A 24,023-nucleotide genomic window follows, 5' to 3' on the forward strand; every position below is an offset into this window, starting at 1 on the left:
GTCACAATACAAGGATTATTCCTGCAAACCTTGAGTTTTTGTTTTTGAACAATGACCCAAGGAGACAGTGTCCTGTGAAGTGGCCCTGGCTCAAGGTGAGTTTGTCTGTAGCGTTGGCTTGTGAGGAATAACCTCCAGGTGTAGTGTGTCTTATCTGTCAGGTTTTGTTCCCTTCATTGTAAACTTATTACACACAGAAGGAGTCAACTAAACCATGACAAAGAACCAATTAAACCTGAGTGTCTCATACCTCTGCTCAAACCAGACCTTTCTGTGTGCCACAGAGCAAACCAGGAAACTAAAGCCTTTGGTGTTGTGATGCCATTTGCACTAGACAAGTCATTGAGTTATTTTGAATGTCACTGTTTCCTCCCGTGGAAGTGTAAGACGTGTGAATTTTGAGACGAGGGTGTAATTGCAGAAAGGGGTTAATGAGGCAGAACTCACAGACCCCTATTAGAATTGTGTGGATGAATAAATCCCAGTAGAGGGTACAGATGTAAGGAAAATTTTTGGTTGTAGTAAAAAAAAATGCAAGGTTGAACTTTTTACTAAAACAGAAATTTCGAACTTCTTGGGGTAAGTTGTATTTTATGTAAGTTAATTTGCTTAGAGCAGCAACCCCGGACATAGTGAACACAACTGCATGCTCTTTATTGACGGGTTGAAGTACAAATGAAATCATGTTTTAATCCTGCTTAATAAAGTGCACTATAATTTGTTATGGTCAACATCTCCTTTCTAATTCGTCACAGAATGGTTTCTCAGATTAAGAAACCAACCAACTCGTCTCTTGGTGTTCCTGTTTGCGTGTGGAAGAAGCTGGGAGTGGTTGACAAGGTCACCGCTCTCTTGGGCCAAAGATGGAGGAGCAATTCTTCATGCATTTTGAATTGTCTTTTCACCAGACTGAAGATCAGATTGACTTACTGTTTACATTTGCTGCGGTTGACATGCATACCTTTTAAGTTTTGTGGGATTCAGTGAAACTTCCAATGGCTGTCTAAAGCCGCTGTTAAAATTTCATACTTAGCACTTCATTCAAAATCTAGCTCTCATTCAGTGTTCCTACAGTTTAAATGACATGCCATATGCTTTGAAAGAGCCTTCCCATGAGTTAGTGCCCTCTGGTGGTACACAGAGGACATCAGGCAGAGAGGGACTCTGACCCAGGAGCCTTGGGCTCGCTCTGTAAAGAGGCTTTGCCTTACAGTTAGTTTAGTCATCTTTTCCTCCAGGTGCTGATTTACACCAACTTGGATTTTTGTCTTTTGTTTGTTTTTTTCTTACGTTTCATGCCTGCCGGTTTACTACTCCATTAAGCCTGGCAATGGAGTTGACTTAGTGCCTTCCTCAAATTTTTGAGTGACACTCTGGATGAGGATTGTCTCACATGGGCTTGTTGTAAGAAAGAATATGCTGGTATTCAGATTGCCTAGGATGCATTCTTTAGCCTGCCTTTTCAGAAGGGACATGCTGTCAGTTCCCGAATTAATGAGAAGGCCTCCCTGCTAGCTTTGGGTGATTTACAGGCATTGCTTGGCCCAGGCTTGGAGGGTTGGTCTCCATGGCCTTATTTGTCCCTCTGGTATTCTCTGGAGCCAGCTTTCCCACCGAGGTCCCCTGGCCAGATTCTATTACTCTGGATTTTGGCATCAGGAAGAGCAGACACCAAATCTGTCTGCAGTTCTGCGTGGCTATAGGGCCTGGGGAAGTGGCTATACCTTGTGTGGGTCTCTATCAGTGAAACAGCTTGGAGGATGAAGCTAAGGGGTGAACTCAAGGGCCAAACAGATGAACTTTCCAAGATTGCTGCGAAAGGCATGTTCGCTTCACTGAACAGCAAGCCCTGCCTTTGGTACTTAAAATTTGACAATTAAAACAAAAACCAACCCTTTATTTTGGGTTAACTTTGTATTTAACAACAAAGTTCCAAAGATGGGACTGAGTTTACACATGCTGGTAAGCCCTTTGATACCCTTGGGTTTTCTTGAATGTGTTCCCTATATCATCACTTCAAACCTGGGTCAAATTTGGTTTAGTTGTCCACTTAGCACTTTGCTGAAGACTGTAATGTTTGCCTCTGGTCCCTGAGTTCCACTATAGACCTGGTACTTGTCTGCAGACCACCTTCAGTTTTGACTTCATTTCATGTCTCTGGCTATTTGATGTTAGAAACACTTTCTGTGATTTTTTTCCAGCATCTTCATGCCTAAGTTTACCCCTATTTGTACAGTTAACTGATAGGCACAACCTAAGTAGACAGGGTGGTCCGTGACATTCGTGTTTCAGCGCTGTGTTTTCGGTCTCAGAGCTGCTTCTCATACACTTAAGTAGAAGGCTCCACAATCTGCGATCTAGTTTTAATACATATATGGAAATACATGGAAACTCCTTGCAGTTCACATACTTTCATTTAAGAAAGTGACATGCCATGTCACTTGGCTTTTTCATGCGAGGGATGAGTAGGGAGAGCTTTGTCCTTTTTTATGAACAAGATGAAGTAAGAGCAAGGGTTGACTTGGTTGAGAGCCACAGTGAGAGCACAGACCTTGGTCCCAATCATTCTGCAAGCAGTCCAGCACCTCCAACCCATTTCTCCTGCAGCCTTTGCTTTTGAAAAGACTGCTGTTACCTTTACATTGATGAGACTCCTAGTGACCTTAGGCTAGTTATGCATAACAATTCTTTAATGCCTAGTAGACAGTTTTCTTGTTCTATATCTTCATTGTTTCGAAGTTGGCATTGTTAGGATAGAATTAGCAAAACTTCACCACTCTCTTCAGGAGAAACCAAGGGTCAGGCAGCACGGGCTCTTTTGTGCTTTGGTTAGTGAAAGCTGTGTTGACTCCATCAGCACTATGATGGGCTCTGGGGTGGTGGACTGCTTATGTGAGGCTGTAACTGTTCTGTGAACACTAGGTTGTATAAGATAAACCTCGTCAGTAGAGATCTGCAACATACAGTTTTTGTTCCTATAAGTACCACTGAGCTATTTGAAAGAAACGTGATAAGGGCCAATCCTTGAGAAACTAGTAGAGCATCTTATGGAAAAACTGGGATGCAGACAGAAGCAGCATCTCCAGAGAGAAAGTTTGCATGCATAATGGAGGCAGTCATGCTTTAGGTAAATTATAATACCCTACCCGTTCCTGTCCTATGAAAATTAAATATTGTTGTCACCTGTCTTGCTCTTGTGTTGATTGATGTCCATTTCTAAGAACATCACAGCTCAGAAGAGTCCCCTGTACTGATGGTTGTGGCAATTAATAACAGGCACTGGGCTGTCAAGTCTCAATTCACCACTTTGGTGAGTTTGGCAGGTGGGGCTCGTTGCTTTTCTGTTGTGCTCTTTTGAGATGTAGCTCCAGCTAGTCTTAGAGCTGCTGTGTAACCGGGGACAGTTTAATTCCTGATCCTCCTGCCTTCGCTTCCTGAGTGCTGTCTCACCTGGCCCTCGTGCTTTGTTTCCTTGCTTATTTCTCTTGAGATAGTATCTTAACTATGTACCTCTGGCTTGCCTGGAACTCAGCGATTCACCGGCCTCTGCTTCGAGAGTGCAGGGATTAAGGCATACCTCCAGAGGTCTGCTTTTCTTTTGAGTCAATAGCATAAGTGGGTCTGCAAGGACAAATGAGTGGGTTAAGATACATTTTGATTCTTTGAAAGCCTAATAGTCTCATTAAAGCTGAAGAAGTGTCTGGAGTGTTGTCTGTTGTCTGGCACCCAGAGTTGATTCCTGGAGGCTGTCCGTACAGTTTCTGGTGTTTGTTGTGTGGGTCTTGGTTGTTGGTTTGCTCACCCTCTGCATCTAAATGGTTCTAGGAAGTTATAGGACGTGGGACAGTCTGCTGAAATGAAGAGTGAATAAACTTTGGACTCTGTCATCCCATCAACAGGGACAGTTTCAGGTTGGTAGAATCTAGGATGCAGATGTTACTGTCATGGGTGTTCCTGGGAGAGCTTTATCTTACAGTGAGGACTTTTCCTCTTGAGGCCACGGGAAAGGCCACAGTGCTGGGCTTTCTTGGATAGTGAGCTTTCCTGTTCACCATTTGAGAGATGGAACACTTTCTTTCTCTTGTGTCAGATTCTGTAGCCTACTGATCCTATCTGGAAGAGACATTACGAGTACGGTTTGTATATATAAAAAAAAAATCCAATCCATTAGGCCTATTCCCTGGCTAGTAAAAGACCCAGTTATCCAAATACTGAAACCACAGATTTCTCTCAGCCGTGGACGGGTACTTGTTTGCATTTCTGTCTCCTTTCCTACCACATAGAAAGCAGAAAGCGAACAGAGACTCTAGTTGGAAATGAAGATCTGAGCTGTCCGGTGCCGTGTTGCAAAGACAATTAGGGAAACAAAGCTGGGTTGGTTGCTAGTGTGAAGGTTGGTGGACTGTAGGGTCAAGCCTGCGTTTTCAGTACCCCTGTGACTACCCTGCACTGGCAGAGGCCTTTAAAATAGCTTTTGCATTTTAAGTTCAGTCTTGAGCACCAGCCGTTCACTGCAAGCTGAGTTGCTGGGAAGTTTGTTTTAAAGATGAGAGCACCCTCTATTTCAGTGAGCCCAGTAAAAATAGCATGGAATAAAATTTAATTATGCTGTACTGAATATTTCATGTGGAATTAAGGGGCAAAAGCTGCCTTTAAAAAGCAGTAGGTTTGGGAAGAAGAAGAAAGGCTTTGTGGGTTCTCTGGGAGATGCTGTGATTTAAAGAGTTGCTTAAATGTATTTTCCCCCTTTTTGAAGAGTTTAAAGAAATCCATCCTTCCCCAAGTTGATTCCTTCTCCAGTGTCAGCAGTGCCTGGCAGTCAATATGCTGCCATGGTGCTGATCTGATGGCCGCTTTCTGTAAAATATGGAAAATAGTTTGTTTTTTAATCCTCTGCTTTAGACATTTAATAGAAAGCAAAGGTTTGGCTTGCTTTGGTTTCTGCTGAACCTGTATTTAAACCCACAAACAGTTTGAATAAAGTAAAGGCACCCCTGGACTAGCTATTTTAAACATTTCAGGATGTAAGAATGCTAAATGGGGTTCCCTTTTAAAAATAGAAATGGCTGCTTGCATTTACATAATTACTGCTAACTAGCACAACATTTTAAACAGTGGCAAACTCGAGCTAGAGAAAGTACCTGCTTTAAAAAGCCTGTGATAGGAAGCTCAAGTTGTTCTGGGAGCACTGCTGGTGGAGGGCCTCAGAGTGGCTCTTCATGGAGGAGGGGGATGGTAGGAGGAGAGGGTGTCTTGTAGGCTGGGAGCTGGCGCTCCTACCGTAACTTACCAGACTTGTGTGTGTGCATTTGAGTCTGCCTTTTGCTGTTCTGGTAGCCACTGCTAAAAGCTGCCAAGGGCTGAAGTCAGTGCTGATAAAAAGAACATGGAAGAGTGAAGAAGAGTAAACTGGGCTGGGGCATTCCTGTAATTGCAGCACTGGGGAGACTGAGGCATGGGGAGTGCAAATTGGAAGCCAGCCTGGTCTATATGTACCCCATCTCCTAGAACATGAAAAGCATATTAGTTAAAGCCGGAACTCTTGGGAACCCCTGATTTTGCCTTTCCTCATCCCAAACATCTGATCCATCTGTAGGTTCTTTTATTTCCTTCTAACATGGATCAGATTCTACATCACCCGAGACCAGGCTGCCTCTTTCTTTGGACGGCTGTTTCCATTTCCTCCTTGGACTCCCTGCCTCTCTTGTCTCCCTGTGCAACAGCCGTGGTGTCTGTCCAGGAGTGAGAGTAGCAGTTGTATACTTGGAGTATCTCTGGCCTGCTTGTCATTCTATCAGTTGCTCCACTCCCAGTCACCGAGGCTGCCCAAACCTGGAACACATCAGACATGGTTCTATTAGGCATTTCCTGCTTTGCCTTCCTGGAAAGCTTTCCCATCAGCCCTTCCCCTTTGTGTGCTGGCTCCTTTGTACCAGCCAGAGCTCAATCCAAGGATTGTCTCCTCCGACCTGATGATCCTTTCATATGCAGTCCACATCATTTATGTACACTTTTGTTTTCTCTGTAGCATTTATCAGTCAAAAAACGGTCTCCTTATTTTGATCTTTGTCTCCTCCCCACCACACCAGCTCTCAGGTCTGCCCCCTCAGCTGTGTTCCCAGCAGTCAAGTTCCTTGAGTGAACAGAGGCATTGACCAACTGAATGTGGGAGAGGAGCTTGTGTGGGAGGAGACTGCTATCTGGTATAGCTAACTTCTCAAAGGGTATCCTGATGCCCCTAGGAGACATGCCCCAACCCTATGTGGAAGCTCCACCCCCTAGGTGGGGTGAAGAGCTATGTACTTTCTGTCCATAGTAGGAGCTTGGTAGGTCTGCAGGAAGCTACTCCTGAGAAAGGTAGGTACCATTTCCTGTGGCTCCTGTGATATCCCTGATGAGTATGGTAAGGACACTTTCCAGGTTCAGCAGTCACTATGGCTTGGAAATAGATCTGTTGAGATACAGGTATCTGTAAAAATAGAAACCTTAGCTAGTAGTAGCGTTTGGCTTTCTTGGTTTCTCTCCTGACTACCTGTCTTAGGATTTCTATTGCTATGATGAGACACCATGGCCACAGCAACTCTAATAAAGAAAAACATTTAATTGAGGTGGCGGCTTACATTTTCAGAGGTTCAGTCCATTATTACTTTGGCCGGGAGCATGGTGGTGTACAGACAGATGTGGTGCTGGCTACATCTTGATCAGAAGGCAATAGGAAGTGAACTGTGGCACTAGGTATGGCTTGGGCACATATGAGACCTCAAAACCACACTCTCCCAATGGCACACTCCAGCAAGGCCATGCCTACTATAACAAAGCTACACCACCTAATAATGCCACTCTCTATGAGCTTATTGGGGCCAATTACATTCAAACTACCACACTTCGAGATCTGGGTAGAAAATATGGACAGCTGTTGATACTTAGAAAAGTGAGGGAGCTCTTGTAGCTAGTTGGACCTTTTGCACAAAACTTCCTTAGGTAAAAAAAGAATTACATTTCCAACTTAGAGTCTTAGATATACCCTGCCTCCCCAAACTGTCGAACCACTGACTCTGATCTTGTGGAACTCAGGAGACCTGCCTGCTGAGTAAAAGCTCTCTTGTACAACTCCGTTTTCTGATTTTCTGCTACCTGTTTTACAGTGTTTGGGTTGTACAACTGGAAACAGTTCATTTATAGTGAAATGGACTTTTTGTTTTTTTTTAAACTGAGATTCGAGGATTAAACCTTGGAGCAGAAGGACTTGAGTTGCTTTTGATAGAGTATCAGTTTATTAGATGGACTTATCAAGAGTCTCTCCTGTTTGGAGCCTAATGCTGTGGAAGTACAGGTGCCTTAACTACCTGGTTGTTGATGGAGGTTGCTAAGACTTGAAATAAATCACACAGAAACTATTTTATTTAAATCATTGCTTCGCCAGTCACTTAAGTGTATTGCTAGCTAGCTCTTATATCTTAACCCATTTCTATTCTGTGTATCACCACGTAGCTGTGGCTTATTGGCAGGCAAGGTTTCATTTGGCATCTTTCTCTGGCAGAACCACATGGCTTCTTCCTGACTCCACCTACTTTTTCTCTACATCTCTTTGGATTTCTCACCTGGCTTTACTCTGTTACACCATTGGCCTAAAGCAGCTTTATTTATTAACCAATAAAAACAACACATATACAGAAGGACGTCCCACATCATTTCTCCCTTTCTGTTTAATTAAAAAGGAAGGTTTTAACTTTCATATAGTAAAATTACATATAATAAAACATCAAGCAAGAATTATAGTTACATTATTTATATTTATCTTTTATCATAGCTAAGGAAAACTATAACTATTTTCAACTCCATTAAAGACTCCAGAAGGATATATTACCTAAGTAAACAGGAAGTACATTATAAACAACTTTCAGAACCCTAGAATTGACAGAGACATCTCACTGCCTGGACAGTCACCCAAAGTTCTGTAATGTTGCGGGCACCCATAGTATCCAGCAGACTTTTCCATGAAGCAAGAGATATCAAAGATATTTCCACCTATATTGGCAGTTTGTCAATTTATTTCTTCTGTGTCCTGCAGAATTTCTGGCAGAATTTTTTATGAAACAGGAATCCCAAAGGACGATCTTACCTTTAGGGAAGTTCAGAAGTCATTTTTCTTTGGGTCCTTAATATCAAGCAGTTCAGGCAAGAGCAGTTTCTTGCCCAAATGGCTAGCAAATTCCATAAGGAACCTTTTTGATGCCCATCTTCCTCTTGAAATAGATTGGAGCTACCAGGAGCAGATGTGTCTCACTGTCATGAAAAGTCCTAAGTTCTTAAAACATTTTAAATGCCACATTCTGTAGTCTTTGAAAGATTTGAAGAATACCTATGTGAAATCTCTTTACAGCTCGAAACCCTAACATGACTACAAGCTTGACTATTATAGATGACTCTTTATTAACCTGTATTTCTTAATTATCCATTACATCTTTAAATGAGCTGCACAAACAATACCTTAATCAAGAGCAGATATTTAACAAAATTGATCTTAAATTTGTTATCAATAAACCAAGATTCATACCAATGAAAAGTATTGATCTCTATATCATATCTATCTTTAAGTGTGAAGAAACATTTATAAACAATATTTGGAAATTTGGGTGTAATTCTCTCCAAACTGCTTCTTGCTTTTTGTTGGATTAAGTAATTTCAGAAGGTGTTCACGGAAACCTTTCAGAGGGTCTTGGTCCATCAAACCTCATTAATCTGGAAGGAATCCGCAGGTACTAATCCTCTGTGGAAACAAAAGAAGAACCTCTTTTCCAAAGTAACAAATCCTTAGACTCAAATTTTGAAGTCAAGATATCTTTAAAATATATATGTTGGCTTAGCTTAGCAGCCTATAAATACAATGTCTCTCTGTACGTAGCTCCTTTACAGTCAAAATATTCAAAGAGAACACAATAATATGCATAATCCAGACTCTCTATATTTTCCATCTTTACATGGCTTATTTTACTTTACTCCTTTTAATCTATGGCTGACTGTACTCTGTCTCTAGAGTTTACCCTTTTTTTAAACAAAAGCCATTTACTTCTTTTTATAACTATATTCTTTTTTGCTCTCCCAAGCCTATGTACATTTATCTAATACTGTTACCCATTTAGAGGTCTTTTTTTTTGTCTGAATATGTCTTTATTGTGTATTTGAAATTATTTTCTGACCAGACGTGCCTTTTTTTAATGCTAAATGGGCATGGCTATGGCCAACTTCACAGCACTGCCTGTTGGCTCTGCCCATTTCAACATGACAGAGGCATGTTTACTGCCTCTGAGAGCCATTCTCTCCACCCCAGATCCAGGTCAGGTTGCAGTGGGTCTGTGTTGCCATTAAGCAATTTGTAATACATTGCTCACAGACCCCATTTAAATGCTCTGTAGCCAGACCTTCCAAAAGAGTCCAAGCCAGGGCCGTTTATGTTGGCCAACCAGGAAGCTGCAGGTTTTTTTTTTTTTTTTTTTAACTTTAAGATACCATCTTACACCTGTCAGAATGGCTAAAATAAAAAACACCAATGATAGCCTTTGCTGGAGAGGTTGTGGAGAAAGGGGTACACGCCATTGCTGGTGGGAATGCAAACTTGTGCAACCACTTTGGAAAACAGTGTGGCGGTTTCTCAGGAATTTCGGGATCCACCTACCCCTGGACCCAGCAATACCACTCTTGGGAATATACCCAAGAAATGCCCTATCATACAACAAAAGTATATGCTCAACTATGTTCATAGCAGCGCTGTTTGTAATAGCCAGAACCTGGGAACAACCTAGATGCCTTTCAATGGAAGAATGGATGAAGAAAGTATGGAATATATACATATTAGAGTACTACTCAGCAGTAAAAAACAATGACTTCCTGAATTTTGCAGGCAAATGGACGGAAATAGAAAACACTATCCTGAGTGAGGTGAGCCAGACCCAAAAAGAGGAACATGGGATGTACTCACTCATATTTGGTTTCTAGCCATGAATAGGGGACGTTGAGTCTATTATGCGTGATCCTAGAGAAGCTAATTAAGAAGGTGAACCCAAAGAAAAACATTTAGGCGATGAAAGGAGACAGAGACAAAGACCCACATTGGAGCACCGGACTGAAATCTCAAGGTCCAAATCAAGAGCAGGAGACAGAGCACGAGCAAGGAACTCAGGACCGCGAGGGGTGCACCCACACACTGAGACAATGGAGATGTTCTATCAGGAACTCACCAAGGCCAGCTGGCCTGGGTCTGAAAAAGCATGGGATAAAACCGGACTTGCTGAACATAATAGACAATGAGGACTACTGAGAACTCAAGAACAATGGCAATGGGTTTTTGATCCTACTGCACGTACTGGCTTTGTGGAAGCCTAGGCAGTTTGGATGCTCACCTTACTAGACCTGGATGGAGGTGGGTGGTCCTTGGACTTTCCACAGGGCAGGGAACCTGGATTACTCTTAGGGATGATGAGGGAGGGGAACTTGATGGGGGAGGGGGAGGGAAATGGGAGGTGGTGGCGGGGAGAAGGCAGAAATCTTTAATAAATAAATAAATAAAAAAAAGAAGCCACTTAGGATTTACTGCTAAAGCTGAGTCAGGAAACCTCTTAAAGAAGCCACATCTCTGCTTTCTGCCAGCAAACAGCAAGAAATTGTGTTAAACTCTGTTTTTTGCGGGAGAGGTTTTGGGGGTGGGGATCTAGAATTCCTTTTCAAGCTCTCTCAGGTTTTTAGGTGGATTTAGTTGACCATGTTGGTGCAAATTTGTTGTGGGAGGCTGCTAATATGCTTCCTGACCGCCCTAACTTAAAATAATTACACAGAAACTATACCATTTAAATCACTGTTTGGCAATTACTTAAGCATATTGCTAGCTAGCTCTTATATTTTAAAATTAACCCATTTCTATTAATCTGTGTATCGCCACGTGGCTGTGGCTTACTGGCAAGGGTCCTTCTGGCGTCTGTCTCTAGCAGGGTTTTTTCCTGGCTCCGCATATTCTCTCTCTACATCTCTGTTTGGATTTTCTGCCTGGCTTAACTCTGTTAAACCATTGGCCAAAAGCAGCTTTATTTATTAACCAATAAAAGCAACATATACAGAAAGACTTTAGAGTATCTGTTTGTTAGATTGGTTTACCAAGAGTCCCTCCTATCTGACTGGAACCTATGAAATGCTGTGAAAGTACAGGTGCCTTAACTGCCTGGTTGTGTAACTGTTGGACTTGGAATGAACAAAGTGGGAACCAAGCCACTGGCCTGGTCCTTAACTACCATGGTGCTGTGTATATCAGCGGAGGGGCTAGATGAGGCTGTTGACCGGTTAGCAGAGTCTGTGTAAGAGCAGCAGCAGGTTGTTTCCCACGGCAGTGGGTGGATGTGATTAAGTTCAGCAAGGGATGGGGAGGAGAAGTAGGGTCTGTTGGTCTCTGGTATCCTAGTTCCTTTGAACCTCCTCTTACCAGGAAAGCTGTCACTGCATGCCTCCATTCTGCCACTTTGGAATGGACCTCTTGCTGGTAGTGTTTGAAGTTAGTGAGGTGACTTTAGTTTACCAGAATGCTGTAACCATATTCCTGTATGCACGGATTGCTGGTGGTCAGTGGTCCTGGGACTGAGAGGGTACTTGACTTTCCTGCATACATCATTAGAATCTAGTGTGTATGGTACATTTGATACTGTTTGACCAACAGTAGTTATAATTGAAATACTTGAAAGTCATCACTTCTAAGTCTTCTGATAAGTCCTGAGGAAATGACTTGCTGGTTGTATTTGATGGACCTTAAGTGTGGGCCGTGGAGAAGTCCCACTCATCATTAGTCTCTCTTCCCAGTCTCAGAAGAGCCAGGAGAGCTTCCTACGCATGCAAGACCCAGGCTCTTCTAACCTTTCTTTTCATGGCTAAAGCACTTGCAGGGATTTCTGGATGACTACAAGCCTGTAATTCCTCTCATCTTTGAAGTGACATGTTTAGAGGTGTCTAAAAACTCCTGCAACTCTTGACATTGTAACCTTAGGAGAGCAGAGATTCCAGAGGCTTGTTTTCTAAAATGGGTTGAGGAGATTAAATATTTGTTAAACTTCTTGTGTGCCCTGATTAAGAGAGCAAATCACCGTGCTCTTTACCACGGTGCGTCTGCTATAATTTGTCTGATTTACTGGCTGTCCACCATGCAGGAAGACAGGTTGAAGTTCACAGGGGGTGGTGAGTGGTGGGATTGGCATAGATTGGCACGTAGTTGGCCTCTGAAGATGGTAGTTGGCTTTTGGGGGATTGTTCAGGAAAGGTACTGAGAAGGGCTTTTCCCAGCTGTGTCTCAGTGGGTTCCAACCTTCTCTTTCACAGGCTTAGCTTGGCTTGTTTAATAACCTGATTTCTCGGTGTACCTATGGTCTCTTATCATGTAGGCCTTACAGGAGACCCCTGGTTAATGTGAACCATAGTCTGTCTTGTTCAGTGGATTTTTTTTAACATAGAAATGGATGATGTCAACCCAGTACAAAGACACCTGAACTGTCCTCTTTCTTTGAGTGCACAGGCTTATATGGAAACTCAGGTATGTCTCTAGGCTCCATGAGGCCATCTGACCTTGGGTATGGCTCCCAAGTGGGGAGCTTTGCTGCCCATGGTAGCTGTGCGCCATTATAGGCATGTACCCAGACTGCTCATCCATGTTGGATGCATGTGGATGATAAATATTCACCAAGGCCCCATGATAGCAGAGGCACACTCCAGCCAGTGTGTCCTGGGCTGTAGGGTTTCCTGATGGATGGCACCTTTTCTGGGAAGCAGCTTATTGTCTCACGTGAACAGGCCTTCTAAAATAAATGACTGCTTTCTTAATGTTTTGAATCATTTTCCTCAGCACATGTTTTGTTGCCGTGGTTTGAAAGCTTGCCAAATACATGCTTTTGCACAACTCCCTGCAGGGCTGGGTCTGCAATCAACGCAAACAGTGATTTAAGGTTGAGCATAATTGGGAACTCAGCAATCACTTGCTTTGAGTTTGATCGAATGGCAGTGGAGTGCTCGAGACTTACTCCACTGTTAAAAGTTATACACATGTAAGACGTGCACTTGAGATACAGCTCCACTGCCTCATAGTAATGAAGTCGGCTTCTAAGGCACCAGGAGAAAGCATGAGCATGGTAAATAGTAGAGGCTTCCATTACGCAGGCTGTAACTAACTTTGAACAAGTCCTTGCAGATACCACTATAGATGCAACTGAGGACCATAGTCAAATTGTGTAAGATGGACAAAAACAATCCACACGGCAGAAATACATTTTCAGCCTGTTTTATCTGATGATCTGTCTTCTTGTTTCTCCTTATGTCTGTCAGTCATTGTACCAAAAACTCGGTGAATTTAGTGTGGCCTCTGGCTAAAAAACAACATTTGTTTTTGTTTTTTTTTTCGTCTTTGTTTTTTATGTGGGTCTGTGTTGGTGGGGAAAATGCTGTTAACAGCTCCCTCTTTGGAATCTTTGAACGGATAAAATGGAGAACTCTCTGCAATCAGTCAGGTCTGAGCCCCTAAGCCTGTTGACTAGACTGAGGTCCTTTTACTGTAAATGCAGAGTAATGCCTGTATATTGGGGTGGAGAGACCTCTGCTCCTGGCTGTCGACCACATGCCGTGCCTCTGGCCAACTGCTAAACTGTGACGTAACAGGTTCCCATCAGCTCCAGAAGAGAGGGCATCTAACAGTGGAAGCTTGGAAGTCTCAATTTTGTCAACTTAGAGTGAGCTTTTTTTTTCTGTACACATTCTAATTTTTGAAAACAACCTACTTTTTGTAGTTTCAGAGTTTATAACTTCAAAATTTAACCTTTATTTGCAAAAACCATAGTTATGAAAAACTGCAGTTTATCCAAATCACCTATTGAAAATTTGATTTTGACAGGGTATATATCAACTGAGATGAAGATTTGAAACCAGTCTTACTTATAGTAGCATCCCATACTTTAAAGAAAATGTGTGTGACCCTGACCTCTGCACTGGATACTACCTCAGAGAGAACTTTGACATCTGAGTCAAAGGGAGACACTATGTCAGGTGGTTTGGTGCTGCCATAGCAAGTGTCTTTCTTGCATTGGTTATGAATTCAGTGCCATCCTCTTCAAAATTTAGATGGCTGATTGTGAGCTTTATATGGAAACTCAGAGGACCTAGGAGAACCAAGTTAGTTTTGAAAATAAAGCTAGAAGATCACACTTGCTTGGTTTTCAGACTTGTAAGCAGCACTAGCAATCAAGACAGTGATATTGCAGAACAGTAGACATCAAGATCAATGGGACAAAATTGAGAGTCTAGGAATAGACTTGTCAATTGATCTTTGACAGAGGTGCAAAGGCAGTTCAATTGAGGGAGCCTCTAATACACTAGACATACACCTGGACACCCACATGTACAAAGAGAAGAAGCCTGGTCCTTACCCTAGATTCTGCATGTTACTCAAGCTGGGCTGTAGACATAAGTTTATGTTATAGAATCGTACACTTGAGGAAAAAACAAAGCAAAAGTTTATGTGAAGGATTAGGAAGAAACTTCTTCATCCGGTACAATCTGTAAATAGTGAATGTTAGACTTCATAGAAAGTCTTATTGAAAAGATAGGACCCCAGAAATCCAGGCCACAGCCTGGAGGAGGCTGAGCAGAAAACATGTTTCACAGGACAGCATGTATGATGCCCACGGTTCTTGTATAGGTCTCCATAATATGAAGACCCAATGTGGAAACAGGCAAGAGATTGGGACAGACATCAGATAAACGATGTTTAACAAAATTGGTCACAAGGGCAACCAAATACCACGATGTGATACCAGTTCACACTGTCTTCAAAACAAAACAAAAAGTAGGAAACCTGACAGTGTCTGGTGAAGATTGAGAGCACCCGAAACTCAGCTTGTGGGAGTGGACACACAAGGCCACAGCACCTTCAAATCAAGCCTGGTTTGGTTTTGATTTTAAAAATAAATCTATATATTAAGAAAATCTAATAATCCAGTGTTTATTGTATGGCCAGCAGTCCCTCTTCAAGGTACTTACCTAAGAGGATGAGATGCTGTGTTTGTGCAATTGTTTTCATGAATGTTTTCTAAGGTTCTTAACGTCTCCAGATCCAAAGCAGCCCAGCCATCAGTCCACAAGGGAGTGGATAGACCTCAGTGAAAAGGAGTAATGTGACATGGGTGACTTTCAGATAACTTAGGCTTAGCAAAAAGAAACCAGAACCAGAAGGCTTTCAACATGCTATTATGCAAAGGTAAACCAGGAAAGGAGGCAGGCTGCTGGGGGCTGGGGCCCAGGAGCTGTGGGATGATAGAAATTTCAAGTGTCTTGGCTGGGGCATGGGTGCATGTTTGTGCATTTGTTACAGTGTGCAGCTGTGAATAGCTGGAACAGAAATTATACAAAGGAAGATCCTCAAATAGTGAGTGTGGGGCTGTGGGGAGGCGTGCTGCCTGAGACTCACTTGGGAACTCAGTGAAAGGACAGTGGCTGAGTGTCCAGCACGTGTCTGCAGTGAGAGGCTGCTGGCAGGTGCTGCTGAGTTGAGCAATGACTGTGTCTTGTGGATTAAGAAGGATGGCCTCGGTCCTGGAGAGATGCTCAGCAGCTATTAGCACTTCTGCTTTTCTAGAGTTCTGTTTCTAGAACTCACGGCAGGTGGCTCACAACCACCTGTAACTCTTAATTCCAGGGGACCCTGCACCTTCTTTTATTCTTCAAGCCATCTGCACACACATACACATACATTAAAAAAAAAGCTACAATCTCTTTGAATTTTTACATTATTTTCCCCTGAAATTAAATACCTGTACTATTGCCCAGCAATTCCTCTGTTAAGTATTTACCTTAGAGAAATTAATATGAAAGTTCCCTCCAAGGACTCGGACAATAATGTTGATATGAAACCCCAAACTGGAAACGATGCATATGTCTACCAACTGGCAAAAAATACATGGACTATTACAGACTGATTCTGGGTGGAGCATGTTGTTGGTCTCATCCTATATTCTGCTGAGCAAGAGTAAAATGTGTCAGCTGCTGACTGGGTCTATGGCTTTGGAGCCTCAAGGATCTGCCTGTGTTTGCCAGTTGCCATCTGTAGAACCCCATTATTGGAAATAACTGGGGGGGGGGGTGTCCCATGTGCACAGCCGTAGAGCAGGCCCTACGGAGCAAGGCAGCTGTGGTTCAGATGCACATTGGGAAGGAGAGGTGTGGACAGTGATGGAGATGGACCCTCGACCCAGCCTTCTTTAAACCTCAGTATTCTTGCTTTGGTCTGGCTGTGCATTTCTCAAGGGTGGTGCCATCCATCTGTGGATGGCTTCTGAATTCAGACTGCCTTGTCTAGACAGTCCTGACCATTGCTCACTCCTCTGCTCACACTGTGCTGTTCTCGGTTGTGTGAGATTCCTCCCAAACTTTGCCCTGTTGTTTCACTGCTTCCCTCCTCATTCTTTCCCTAACTGTAAGAGTAAAGTTCCTGCCTTCCTGCTCTGTTGAGTAGAACTTCCTCTGGGGATTCATTGAGAACTTTTTCCCCCCTGGATGGGTTTTATTATATTGGGCTGACTGGCCTTGCACTCATTCTTTCCGTGCCTTAGCTGCAAGGGCTGTGTTTACACGTGTGTGTCACTATGCCTGGCTCTGCTGGAAGCTCTCAATTACTAAACCATGGTTTGGTTTCTGCATCCATCTTCTGGGATGTTCATAGCATTTGCTGATACCCACTGTCCTTTTCTTTGAAGGAATCCTTGTCACCTTCCTTCAGGGTACCACCCTCTGGTCCATCTCCTGGGTAGTGGGCTGCCTTCCCTTCTGGTGGAGCACATTTCCATTGACCTGTGGATGGAACCTGCCTCTTTGTTCTTACCCGTATATATCATTTGCTTATATTTTGCATCATGTTGCCAAAGCCAAAGCCACCAGCCCCATGCTAATGATTCAGGGTCCTTGGTGCACTGAGTGCACATTAGGGCAGGTGAATGGGGATCAGCTTCTCCAGGGAACCCTATCCCTCTTCTGCTCTGTCCTTCCTGCACCTGGGTAAGGAAGTACAGGCAAACCTCACTGTCCCATCTACGCCCCCCACCCTGACACCGCCCCCCATCCCCGGCATAGTGCATGAATCCCTGGGGTTGTTACCTGCATCTTCTGAGCCCAGACACAGCCTCATTCCTACACTTGATTGGAGGCTGGTGGTGCCACCACTTCCCCATTGGGCTCGAGGCTCTTAACATAGACTGGACGTTCCCAAGGGATGTGTTCTTGATGAGTCTGTAAGAATGCCTAGCCACAGGCTTCTAGTGCTTATCTGCAATTGTGAGCTTCTGTATTGCCTGAAATACACTCTGGTGAGTCAGGAAGGGCCACTGCTTGGTATTCAGGCTTTCCATCTGAGCTGAGAAGACAGAGCCTCTCCTTTCAGGTCCTAAGAGTCCTGCCAGTGAAGTCTCCCAAGATGGTCTTCTTGGCAAAGAGGGGAAGAAGAAAAATGGGAGCAGTGCCCTGTCAAGGGACTTTGGGAGACAGAACTGCCAATCTCCTAAAAGGGAAGCTTCCATGCTCTGTGCTCTGGCTGAACCTGAGCTATTGGTGCCAACTGGAGGGGCAATGGTGATTTGTGCCTTAGTCCTCTGGTAGGGCAGTTAGCAGCAGCCCTTCCTCCAACCTTTAATAGCCAGAGAAAAGGTGGTGTTTTAGATGCTTCTGCTCCACTGCTATAGCAAGTGGGGGTGGCAGGAGGCATGCCAGGGACCTTGGCTGTGGGAGCCCTGGAGCTGGGCACTCTTAATTGATGCCTTTAATACTTACTGTTTACACAGCAGAAGACGCAGTGAGATGGTTTCAGAGGCAGATCAGAGTGGTGTGAGTTTGGAAGTTGGCTCTGAAATTCATGCCTCCTTTCCCTTCTCTGTGGCTGTTACTTCAATGTGTTTTTTATTTAATTTTCCCTCCCCCTCACTTTTGAGTGCAGCAGTCTTCTCCCTGAAGGGAGTGAGAGAGTAAGGTGCTAAATGAAATATTCTCTTGCAGTTATTATTTGCCTGGGGGCCAGTTTGAGTTTCTTGAGTAAATCAAAATATGCATCTCAGCTAAGTTTAAAAGCTTGCTGCCTGAGCCCTGTGGGCAGCGGAGGAGGAGTGGTGCTGGCCACTATGTGACAGCCCCTGCCTTTCTCTTGAAGAACCCCAGGGTATGAAGAGAAAACTGGCTACCTTCCAGGTAGCCACGGCTCAAGACTCTGCCTGCAAACACCTGTGTTTTGTCTGTTCTAATTTTTTCAATCTGTTTGCTTTTTAAAATCTGGTGTGTGGTTTCCACCATGTCCTTGAGTTGGGGAAACAGCGAGAGTTATAGGGCATCCTGGAGTCGGGTAGCAGTGTCAATACTCACTATCTGCTGAGTCGCCAGACATCCGGGCTCTTGGATGAATGGTGGGATGCAGTCCTTGACCTCAGGGAACTCTACCGTAAGGAGACAGGACAGATGAAATTGCAGCCTCAGCAGCTGCCCTCCCCAGTGCCCCTCTGCTGCCCCACAGCCTCCCACATTCCTAGGAAGGGCGAGGATGAGTCGCTGCAGTTTGGTGCAGGCATGCTTCCAAGTGGGTGTGCTGTGGGTTAGCTTAAAATGCAGGCAGCTTGGGAGCTCTGGGCATGGCCAGACCACATGCATCACCGTGACCTTTAGTGAGCCAGGGCACCTGACAGTGAGTTTGCTGTCCCCTGGACTGATTGTTCCTTTCTGGTGAGATATGTGGTCTTTATGAGGTGAGAAGCAGGTCTTGGGGTAGCCCACTTGGGGAGTAAGAGCATCCCCACCTTGGCCAGGGAAGAGTGCCCTTGTCACACCAGAACTATCTACAGATGTAATCCAAGGACCACCAGCCAGGCCTTAGCAGCCCTTCCTGGGAGCAAGCATGGTCCTTGAGCTTCCTATGTCTTTCTGGGACCCTAGTAGTCAGGCTTGTGGTCTTTCCTCCTTCATGTCTTTCCTTTTCCTTGCTTTCTGGGTCATAGTGGCTCCTTGCTTTCCCTCAGATACCTGAGAAATTGTCATCTTTCAGACACTCTTACCCCAGCTCATCTTGAACCCCCTGCTTTCCCATCTTCTTTTTTGATCACACCTTTACCCTTCTCTGCCTTCCTGATTTTCTTGGAGGCACTTCTGGCAGTTGGATCTCCTCCCTATAGGGATCCTGCTCAGCACCCAGAGGCAGCTTCTACTGCTCTGCCACCCCAAAACACAGACCTGTTAGTTAGTGCCTAGTGGTGCTCAAGATACAGTCAGGAAGCCCCTCTTCCCCTCTCCTTTTTTTCTTTTTCTTTCTTTCTTTCTTTCTTTCTTTCTTTCTTTCTTTCTTTCTTTCTTTCTTTCCTCCCTCTCTCCCTCCCTCCCTCCTTTCTTTCTTTCTTTCTTTCTTTCTTTCTTTCTTTCTTTCTTTCTTTCTTTCTTTCGAAACAGGGTCTCTCTGTGTACCTCTGGCTGTCTCTGAAGTCACTCTGTAGAGCAGGCTGGACTTGAACTCACAGAGATCCACCTGCCTCTGCCTCCCCAGTGCTGGGATTAAAGGTGTGTGCCACTACCACCTGGCAGCAGAAGGCCTGTCTTCTGTTCAAAGAGTGAGCTTGCTTTCCTCAGAAGAGGGTTTCATGCCACAGGGTTCTGGTTTGATAAAGTACAGCCCTCCATCCTTTTATATTCTTGGGGGTGGAGAGTTGGGAAAGAGGACAACTTTGGTTTACCTTGGACAGCGCTTCCATGTGGGGCGTGAGCTCCAGAATAGAGCAAGGTACAGTTAGCTGGGAGTCTGGATGTTTTGCTGTCCCCTTTGCTGCTCTGGGGCAGTTGCTTGGGCTTGGATGTGCACTCTTTAACGGGGAGTTCCTGTTGCCAGGTGAATACTATATTAATTGGGCCAGATTCCGATGTCTTCAGCATCTCATGAGCATCGATGACCCAATGCTGGAACTGCACAGTCAATTTATTCAAATTTAACGAATGTCATCAAGCTCACAAGTAATACAGTGAAGTACAACAATAACACAAGCACCCTGGCCACCTCACATCCTAATCCTTTCTTTGCAGTGGAGGCAGGTGTGATGAAATAATCTCACTTTTAGTCTCAGGAAAATCAAGAGTTTCCTGGCCTCTGAGAGCAGACTGCTGTAGTCATCTGAAGTGGTTGATGTGGGCTGGACAGGCTTAGGGGCTTCTAATAATTTAGATGGAAGGGCACACAAAGTGGCCTGTCCTCTGTGGTGTTTAGTTAGGTTATATTTGAATTCAAAATATTCATGAAAAGCTAACTTGTCCTCTTTCCCAGCTGCACTTGGAAACAAAGCCTCTGCAGTGTCTAGGTGAAGCAATCCCTGAGGCACTCCAGCTGCCAGGTCCTGGGACTGGGGGTTCTCCAGCAGGGGTGCAGTTAGTTCCCTGGTACTTGGGGTCTGTACCCTGAAGGGTAGTGGGGAGGACCCAGGCAGATGGAGCCAGATCAGGGCAGAGTTCCAATGGCAGGAGGTGGACTAGCCCCTCTTGGACTGGAAACTTCGAGGAGCTGCTGTGGCTGTGGCCTCCCTTGTCCCTTTTTTCCTTGTTTTCTAGGCCCAGGCTCACAAACTTAAGGCCTTGCCCATTCGACCACTGAGCCAGAGCCTTAAACCTGCCTGCCAGTTTGCAGTGTGACTCTAACTGGACCCCTTGAGGACAGGAGGCACTGGACGTGGCCCTAGTATAAGGAAGGAGGCTCTGGCATGCTCACCCAATAGCCTTGGGCTTATTGTGGCCTAGCAATATCTGTGAGGAAGGCTTTTGTAAAATTCCCTGCATGAACTGCCAGGTCTCATCTGGTTTTGTTTCAGGTTCAGCTTTTAGAAGGGGTGGGGATGATTGATGGATGGCCTCTTCCTAGAACATTGACCTAAAGCCAGGGAAAGTTTTCTCTTAACATCCTTGCTCCCTCCGGTCAGCCTGGTACCAACTTGAGCAGCCCACACTGCTCTGCTTCCTGTTCCTGGAGTTCAGCTGGCCTGACAGTTCTCTTATAGAACTCAAAGCTGAGCTTTCCAGCCTTTGCTGATCTGGGGTCAAACAAAGCCCTCGCTGCCCTCCTGGAGCTGAGGTGGTGCTAGCTGCTGGGCTCTGGTGGTTTCACAGCGATCTGATGGGCTCCTTGTTAGTCTACCTTCTGCCAGGCCGTAATTAGAGTTCATGATCCAGATGAGCCTGGTGCTGCTCTGGGCTGTCCATATGTATGCGGCTGGTTGAAGAGAAAAACCTTCACCTGAGAGCTAGTGCTGTTTCTGCTGGGCTACAGCAGCTGTGCTAAGCCAGTGCCGCCCTTCCAGTCCAGCCCATTAACATATCTCATGGATCTGGGGGAGGGCCATGAAGCCCAGGAGAGCTTCACACTCTGCCTCTCCCATGGTTTAAGAGGTCAGCAACAGACTGGCTGGGACTTGTGTATGCGCAGCCTGAACGTTGTCCAGGGGACTTCCCCATGGTGGAGATGCTCTCCAAAACTCCTGGAGTAAACCTACCTGGATTTGAGCAGGATCCTTGAGGCTTGGCGTTCTCTCTCCCTAGGAAAAGCCATGCGAAGTTACTCTGGTTTTTTCTCTGCTGATGCCCGGGCTCCTCTTACCTTCTGTGGAATGCAATCACCCAGGAGGCCCAGGACCTCTAGGAGGCTCACTTTATCAAGGCTGGAGGGAAACTTTGTGGGGTTACTTTGCTACATGAATATTCTGCCTCCAAGGCTCCTAAACCAAGGCCAACTGAGGGTTTTTCCTTTGTTTTTGTTTTTGATAGCGGAATGCTGGTCTTGTTTACAGAGTGAAAAATGCTAATAGAACTTTATGTGCTCTTGAACTACTGGGGAGTTGTCCTCCACACCTTGAATCCCAGTGTGTCACTGTTGAGGGAGGTCACTGTGTCTTTGAAGCCCATTGTGTACCATATCTGTTTATAGAGCACGGTCAGGTCAATAGGGTCAGGAAGCCATGCTGAATATTTAACGAGGAACTACTTTAAAGACTGAGGCATGTGCTCCTGTCACCTGACAGGTCTTTATGTGGGTGTCTGGTGTCTGGACCGGGCACCTACAACCTAGAACCACATTCTCCGCTCCCCCCCCCCCCCCCAGAACCTTCTGCTGGGAGGTACTTTGCTCATAACTGTTCAACAGTGAGGAAACTGAAGTGGCAGATGAGGCGTGGACCTACAGGGGAGCGCATGTCCCCACTGCTGTCCTCTAGGTTGTCATCCTGAATCATAGTGCATCTGCTAATGAGGAGACAAGGTGTTGCCTTCCATTTGGAGCAGCTGCATTAATTACACCCTCTCAGACATCCCCTGTGCCTACCATTCCTGGCCAGCTCCCTGGGTTTTAAATTAATTGACCAAGTTAGAGGAAGTTGGGGAGGTTGTCCCTGCAGGGCTAGTGCCCTCTGCTCCTTGGACAGAAAGGGAAGAGGACTTAGGCTTAGAACTGGGGTAGTGTAGATAAACTGCAGTCTGGCTCTCAGGCCATGCTGGGAGGACTTTGGAGGCCCAGGAGGCCACTCCTATGAAGAGGCCACTGGAGCCTGAGAGGCACTGCCTGTTGTTACCTCTGACTGTACTGGACCCAGTGGAGGAAGAGGAACCAGCTCTTTCTGCCTGCCAATAATAGTCATGAGTCTCTCTGTGCCTGAGGCTGTCTTTGTAAGTTATCTCTCAAGACAGGTAGAGTAGTCTGGGTACTGGAGTCCCATGGCCTCAGCCGAACTTGCACCAGACCCTTACAGCATAGGAGAAGAAACTCCATGGCCACCATGCTTGCTGAGCTCATCTGAAAAATGGGGATGTTGGTAGCTACCTCCCTAACTACCCGCAGGGCTGAGTGAAGCACAGATTAACACCTTAAGTCAGCTGCCTTAGGTGTCCTTGTTAAAGGTCTGCAGGCTGCCTGCTGTGTGTCTGGCAAGCACATCCCTGCCCTGCCCTCTGAGCGCACAGTCAATATTTGCTGAGCAAATGAATGTGACAGTGCTCTACACAAGTGATAGCTAAGGATGCTCCCTGTGTCTCTGCATCCTGGTTTCTCTGCCCTATACTTCCCTTCAGACTCTTGGCGGGTGGGGATGGAGGTTGATGTCAGTGATCAGATTTTAGGATCCCTAATTTGCTGGTGCTCTACTAATTTGCCATATACCTGGAGGGCGAGTTTAGCTTAGGAAGCCTGAAAAAGGCCTTTGTTCTCAGTATCCCAGATGAGCAGGGTTCCTAGGCCCCTCCCTGGAAACCCACGCCTGTTGGAGCTCATTGCCTTGAGAAGTCATAACCCTGAAGGTCAAATCCTATCTGACTGGCTGCTTTAGGGTGCTTAGCAAGCCAGTGAGGTGAGCAGTAGTGGCATCCTCCCTTTGTTTCAGAATGAGACATTATTCCCAAGAAGTCATCAAGTTTGAAGATGTGTGTTGTGTTGCTAATGGGACACTAATGAAATATTAGCATCCCCCTCTCTTCCTGTCAGTGTCCCAGGGTCATTCTGTTTTCTCAGTTTTATTCTGTCCTTACATCAAGAGCTCCAGACACTAACATTTCTTAGCACTTTCCAGATAACCTGGCATTTTTAACGCCGTAGTAGAGAAGCTTGATAATTTGCATTTGGCGACGTTCAGTTGGGGAGAAGCTTTGTCCCTCTGTTGGGGCGGCATTTTAGATGGCATTCTTAGAGACCTGTTTTGGGGCTGGCACCTACCAGTTCCCTTAGGCCTTGCTCCCAGCAGAAGGCTTTGCTTCAGTTTGTAGGTATCTTCTGTCCCATCTGCCCAGGGTCGAGCTCAGGCTGGGAGCCAGGCACATTGACAGTATCTATGTCTGTCACGGAGCCCTACAGCTGGCACCCAAAGAAGTGATGCTGTGGCCAGTTACAGGGATGGAAGCTGAGGTCCAGACTGTGACGCTGCTCAAAAGCATCAGTCGGTGTGCCACAGAGGTGGAGGGTGAACCCA

At 45.2% G+C, this 24,023-nt stretch overlaps 1 protein-coding gene across 11 annotated transcripts in view; it reads left to right on the forward strand.

Moving 5' to 3' along the window:
• The window catches only part of Camta1 (calmodulin binding transcription activator 1), an 820,478-nt gene that overhangs the window by 87,695 nt on the left and 708,760 nt on the right, over positions 1 to 24,023 (forward strand). The window lies entirely within an intron of this gene.

The sequence above is a fragment of the Chionomys nivalis genome, chromosome 11, assembly GCF_950005125.1.
Source record: "Chionomys nivalis chromosome 11, mChiNiv1.1, whole genome shotgun sequence".
In the NCBI taxonomy this organism is placed as follows: domain Eukaryota; kingdom Metazoa; phylum Chordata; class Mammalia; order Rodentia; family Cricetidae; genus Chionomys; species Chionomys nivalis.